The sequence below is a fragment of the Alligator mississippiensis genome, chromosome 2, assembly GCF_030867095.1.
Source record: "Alligator mississippiensis isolate rAllMis1 chromosome 2, rAllMis1, whole genome shotgun sequence".
NCBI lineage: Eukaryota > Metazoa > Chordata > Crocodylia > Alligatoridae > Alligator > Alligator mississippiensis.
The window spans coordinates 112,696,986-112,703,607 of NC_081825.1; positions in this window are offsets into that span (position 1 = coordinate 112,696,986).

Genomic DNA, 6,622 nt, shown 5'->3' on the forward strand with positions numbered 1-6,622 from the left:
GACCTCTTGGTTGCCCTGGCAACCCACAGCTGGGCTCCTTATACCCTGCTAGGGCTCTTTCCCTGGCAATTTCCCCTCTTTAGGAACAAGGCACCTCAGTGCCCTGTGACACATGGAAATCAGAGGTGCACATAGATGTTTATGTGGTGCTACCAATTGACACTCTTTGCAACCAACACAGAACTCGCCTATATCTTCAGACATTTTTGGCCAATAGAACTGCTAATCCTAGACTGTTTCCCTGAAGGTGCTGTGCTGGGTAACATGTCATCCCTAATTAATGTCTGCATGCACCCATTATCCAAAACAGCTTGCACTATTCAAGCTTCAACTTTTCTAAGTATGGTTAGCTTCTTTTGGGCCCCTTCCCTCTGTAATCCATCATCTCTATGGGCTCTGCTTCTCAGCTAGTCTCTCTCCTGTTATACTCTTTATGTACAGCCATACACTTGCACACAATATGGCCAAGCCCCCGACAATGGAAGCAGACTATGATGCATGGGTTTGGTCACTTGATTTCTCCTTCTTTCTTTGTCCTATGCTCTACTTCCCTCATGATCAGCAGAGGTATGAGTTTAGGTAGCTTTTCTCAATATCCTTTACCTTCTGCCATAGCAAAATCCTCAGCCGGTCTGAGAGTTTCACTGGAGAATTTGGGCTGATGGCTCTTGACCCATCTTTGACTACCATCCTCCATATCCACTAGGAATTGCTCTAACAGAATCAGGTCCAGTATTTCTTCCTTGGTCATTAGTATTGCCTTGAGCTATCTCATAGGTCTCTTAAGTGATGCAGTAAATTTTGTGGACATTTTTATTCTTGCTTTTTCCTAGCATGAAAGGCTTGTCTATAATGCTTGGACTGGCTCATTTTATTCACATTATTTTAGTTTATTTTGTAAAATGGCACAATGGACAGAAGGAAAGAGATAACTTAAATGACAGAAAGTTCCTGATACAAAGGTTTTTTCTTCCTTTTGTAGTAACTCATCAGAGAAACAATATGAGAGGCAGAGATTGAGATACTGTACAACAGAAGACAAAGTCCCTAAAGTTCAACTTAAAAAAAATAGTTGTTCAGGTTTTGTAGTACAGCACCTCCCCAGAGAAAGCAGAACCAGGATAAAAGACAAAATACAGTTGACGCTAGCGTCACTAAAAATAGAATGTATTTTCTAATGTTTGTATTTTATGGGCTTTATCAAAATGTTATTAAAGTCCTTAGGACGCTTTCAAATACTCTTGTAGCAGTACTGGATGAGTCCCCTCCGATATCTTTTATTCAGATCTAAAAATCTGTATAAAAACCAATGAACTATTCAATCCAATTGTGACATATCTTTTAATATGTCCATTTTACAGATGGAAAGAAATTGTGCCCAGATGTTAAAAATGTCAGGTTGTCCTGCCTACAAAGTGAGAAATCAAGGCACAAATTATTAAATATTAAGTTAGGTACCAGGAATCAGACACCAAAATATATTTGTGAATCCAGTCCCTAAGCCCTTCTCTAACATATTAGCAATGCTCAGTGACTGTCCGTAGAGAAAAGTGGTCAATGTAGAACAGACTGCAAAAGTCCTCAGTGCCAATGATAAACACTTCATCTATTGCTAGCTCTGTCTGTGAAACCTATTATCCCAATTTTATGGAAACGGTGGAAACCCTTAAGCTAAGTACTTAAAAATGTAAGTAAACAATATGTAATCCATGTATTAATTGGGAAACATCTTATTAACCCTGAAAAGTCCGTTGATGATATTCTGTGTCAAACTAGTGTTATAGGAGGCATTATAATGAGAAATTCATTTTAGCATTTGTTATTAATGATAAGAATATAAAAGTGTATTTTATAGTCATTTTTATCAACTCATCAAAATGTAAGATGGTAACAACAGGCCTTGAAACAGGGTGGTACTTGTCCAGAGATACAGTATCATTTATCTTTTACATTTATCACTTAATTGGCTAATGGGACATACACAGAGAGTGGTGGTGGATGGGTTGGTATTATTCTGGAAAGATGTGAGCAGTGGGGTACCCCAAGGCGCAGTGCTTGGGCCAGTGCTGTTCAATATCTTCATCAGTGACTTGGATGAGGATGTGGAGAGCACACTGTCCAAATTTGCAGATGACACCAAATTATGCGGCAAAGTAAACACACTAGAGGGCAGGGAATGGATTCAGGTGGATTTGAACAAGCTGGAAAAGTGGGCAGAACAAAATAGGATGCAGTTTAACAAAGATAAGTGCACAGTACTGCACCTAGGAAGAAGGAATCACCAACACACTTACAGATTGGAAGATGACTTTCTAAGCAGCACAGCAGAGGGAAGGGATCTCAGAGTCACAGTTGATTCAAAGATGAACATGAGTCGACAATGTGACAAAGTGATCAGTAAAGCTAACCGCAGTCTATCATGCATTAACAGGTGCATCACGAGCAGGTCTAAGGAGGTGATACTTCCCCTCTATGCAGCATTGGTAAGGCCACAGCTTGAATACTGCATCCAGTTTTGGGCGCCGCACTTCAAAAGGGATGTGGAAAACCTTGAGAGGGTCCAGAGGAGTGCCACTCATATGGTTAAAGATCTGCAGGTAAGGTCCTATGAGGAGAGATTGAGGGACCTGGATCTCTTTAGCCTCCGTAAGAGAAGGCTGAAAGGTGATCTAGTGGTCATTTACAAATTCACTGGGGGGGGAGTGGGGGGGAGAGGGCAGCAAGGGATAGGAGATACTCTGTTTACCAGGGCATCCCTTGGAGTAACTAGAAAAAACAGCCACAAACTGACAGAGAGCAGATTTGGACTAGACATCAGGAAGAACTACTTCACAATAAGGGTTACCAGAATCTGGAATGGGTTTCTAAGGTGCTCTCCCCTACTTTGGACGTCTTTAAGAGAAGACTGGACAAACACCTGGCTGGGGTCATCTGACCCCAGCACTCTTCTTTGCCCAGGGCAGGGGGTCAGACTCAATCTACTGAGGTCTCTTCTGACCCAAAACATCTATAAAATCTATGAAATCTTATACTCCCCCCACTTGAGAAGGTAGTATGACATTATAAATATGGGATGTAAATCAGATGTGAAAACCTGAAAAATAGGAAAAAATATTAAAACCACATGCTTGCAGGAAAAGAAAAAAAAATCATAAATCATCAAATATAGAGTTTATTAATCGTGGGTTTAACCTAAAATTGTATTTTTTAGCGTGTTTCAAAGGGTATTTCATAGTGTAATTGTGCTGTTGGCACTTAAAAGTGTAGGTATAGTAGCAAAGGAAAAGCATCTGGAGTATTGAACTGTGTATTGAGTTTGTTTCCTATTGTAATTAATTGCTGATTAATGCATTCAGACAAATTGCTAATCCTATTCATTTAATGGGCCATTCCCATAGACCTGTAGAGGAAATGCCTGTGCTTAGTACCTCTCTAGATTTGGCTTATTGTCCCTCTTTTGGGCTAATGCTGTTTAGTGCTGTGGACCTTTAGTTCCCAGTAAAGGAAATCAGAGTTAAGGGTACTTAGCACTTTGTGGGATCAGTGCCCACATGTTTAACAGTTGATGGAGGCCTAATTCACACACAGCAAATCAATGAAGCACTTAGAAAGTTCAGTGTGGTGCTTTACTTGGTGTTTTCGGTGTTATGACAAAGGCAATGTTCGCTGAATAAAGGAAACTCATGATGTGATAATCACAGTTAAGACATTTGCTATTTTGCATTACATCAAGTTTGAACCAATTCTTCATTCAGCACTCACATTCTGAAATGATACAGCTTAGGCTACATTAACTCTAAAGGTGGAGTGCTCTGTAATTATAAAAATCCATAGTTTCACATGTAGTTTGAGCCATAGCAACTACCCTTCACTACTTTCACTCCCATAACACTCAATTAGCCCTAATGAGTAAAAATTTAGTGCTTAACCCAACGCCTCTCTAAGGATATTCTTGCAAAGAGGTGTAACAACTAGCTAGTAAAAATATAGCACCATCTGATTAGGACAAATTATTTTCAAAACAGATCTGCCATGAAAACTAAAATGAAAGGTAAAGTGACAGAACAACTGCTGCTAAATTCTATTTTTGGCATTGTAATTGGGATAATATACCATAATTTATTTTAATGAGTTACAATTAAGAAACAGTTTTGAGAGTTGCATGCAATTTCTTTCAATTATTAGTTATTAGTTGTTCATGCATAAATGTGTTTTAATATTGAATTATTTGAACTATAGTAGGTGATTAAAGCTTCTCACTGTATTAATTCTTCACAGGGTTGTGCATAAAAGGGGCAATTCTTACACAAGGCATGTATGAGAAGGAGATCATAGTGACACTTGGGAGAAATATGTCTTAAGTATTAGGAAGAAAACTTGTAAAGTAAGATGGGAATAATGTCAGAGAAATCCTGATATAGTTAACATTGAATTTTGTTTTATTTAACTGCTGCCACAGTTTAATGGCCCCTGTCTTAATAAAATATTTAAGTTAACCTGGTTGCTGAGTGACTTATTATGCTCCATATTCTTTTACTTTATTAGGATAAAGAAATATTATCATGGGATACTATGCTAACAAGACTAGACACTGCCTGTATTGTTAAAGAGTAGGTTTCTATCTCAGACCAGTATCAAGGTGTACAAAAATTGCCACCCCTTTAATTGAAAAATCTCTCCTTATCTTACAGTAAGTGGCCCATTTTATATTAAGCGGAATAGTTTACAGCTACAAATAGCTGGCCTACTTTTCTTATATATCATGATACTTATTATATTTATTACCCAAGCCATAAATAAATAAATAAATAGCCCTGAACAATTTTCTATGGCTGGTTTTCAAATGGCTAAACTCACTTAGCATAAAAAGATTAACCTGCCCATGTTATATCTTGACCTTATGTGCCTAAGTCTCATTTATACTAATGCCCCATTAAATAGACTGAATAATGTAAAGAGTCCATAATGGCATTGTAAATGGGAGGCTTTGGTGTAAATGATAATTAGAACCTCTATTTATTTGAATACATGGCGTACTTTCTGGCACTTGGGTGAGTAACTTCTCCCTTTTATAGTCTCCCAGCCTCAAAGAGACCTATAGTTATATCAGTGCATTTTAAATATTTAATTGTACTTTCACTGTGTATCCCATTAAACTAGGTTAAACTGTTTCAAGGAACACTGGACTTGCTGACTCATGTGCATACATTGCAGTTCTCATATTTTTAAAATATTTCTCATTGCAATCACAATCAGCTATCACAACAATAACATCTCACTATAATTAATAATTATCCACTGTAACCATCTTTCAGCAGACCTTTTAATTTGATAAAAGGCTCAGAATTTCAAATAGTATTCATGCTATTTAGAGTTGAAACAAATGTCAGACAGTCATACACTTCTTTTAAAAGCTTCTATTATTTTATTAGTAGGGACTATACAAACAATTTAAGGAAAAGAACCCTACTATTCAAATAAAATGGGCCATAAAATAAGAGAGTGTAATAGCACCGAAAACAGTGGATGACACCTTGGACTTGAGCCCAACAAAATATGTGAATATGGAGAGTAAATGCAAGATTTTAAGTTACACTGTAATAGCTGACTTATTTTGTTCAGATATCCTATTTGATACATAAAACACATTAGACTTTGGTGTAATGGCTGAATAAGGTGGGCCACAGGATGTATCACATGTGCTAGATCCAGTGAAAGCAGTTATAAACCAACTGTTTATTGCCCTTCCATGTGAACCCAAGAAAGGAACCACTTTCATGGAAAAGGTGTATGCAATTTAATTTGCTATATTGAACGAACATTTCCTTATTCAAAAATAGACTTTTTCCAGTGAAGACAGAGATTGTTTCAAGCAAAATTACCCTATTTCCAGTGTAAAAATGAAGAATTTGCAATCAGAAAAAATATTTTAACTCAAAAATATGTTAAAAATTCATGTTAACATAAAATTTTATTTCTTCAAAGTTGTATACAAAGTGACATTTGAGGGAATGAATGGGTTTTGGAATGAAACACTATGAAATTCAATTAGTACACTTTTCCTTTGAAATTCCCTTAGTTTTTGTCCATCCCTATTCTAAAACACATTTTCAGAAATAAATATCCTGCTTTTCTTTGAACACTGAAGTGTTTACCCTTTGCAAAAATATGTAGAAGATATGGTAGAGATCGCATGGTCTCTTCTATGCAGTACTTTGTGATTTTAACACCCAAAATTGAGGGTATGGTAGCCCCCAGGTAAAGCTGTCTAGGGTTCTCTGGTTTATAGATAAGATAGAAGAGGACATCTGACATATAGTAAAGTTTTTTCAGGCACTGAAGACACTCAGTTTTTCATCAACTAAAAGCACGCTACGGACAAAGGGTTGTTCTACACTGCTAAAAAGTGAAAGACACAGACAATATTTTGCCTGAGGCAAGCTTGAGCAATACGTTCATATGCTGATAATATGGAATTTATATTTTATGTTACAGAAGCATATCATAATATATCACAGGATGACAAACACTCTTACTATTCATTTGATTTGATCTCTCTCTCTACCAAGGTACTTGGGTGCCTAATCCCATGAATTTCAATGAAAATGGAGACTTAACTCCT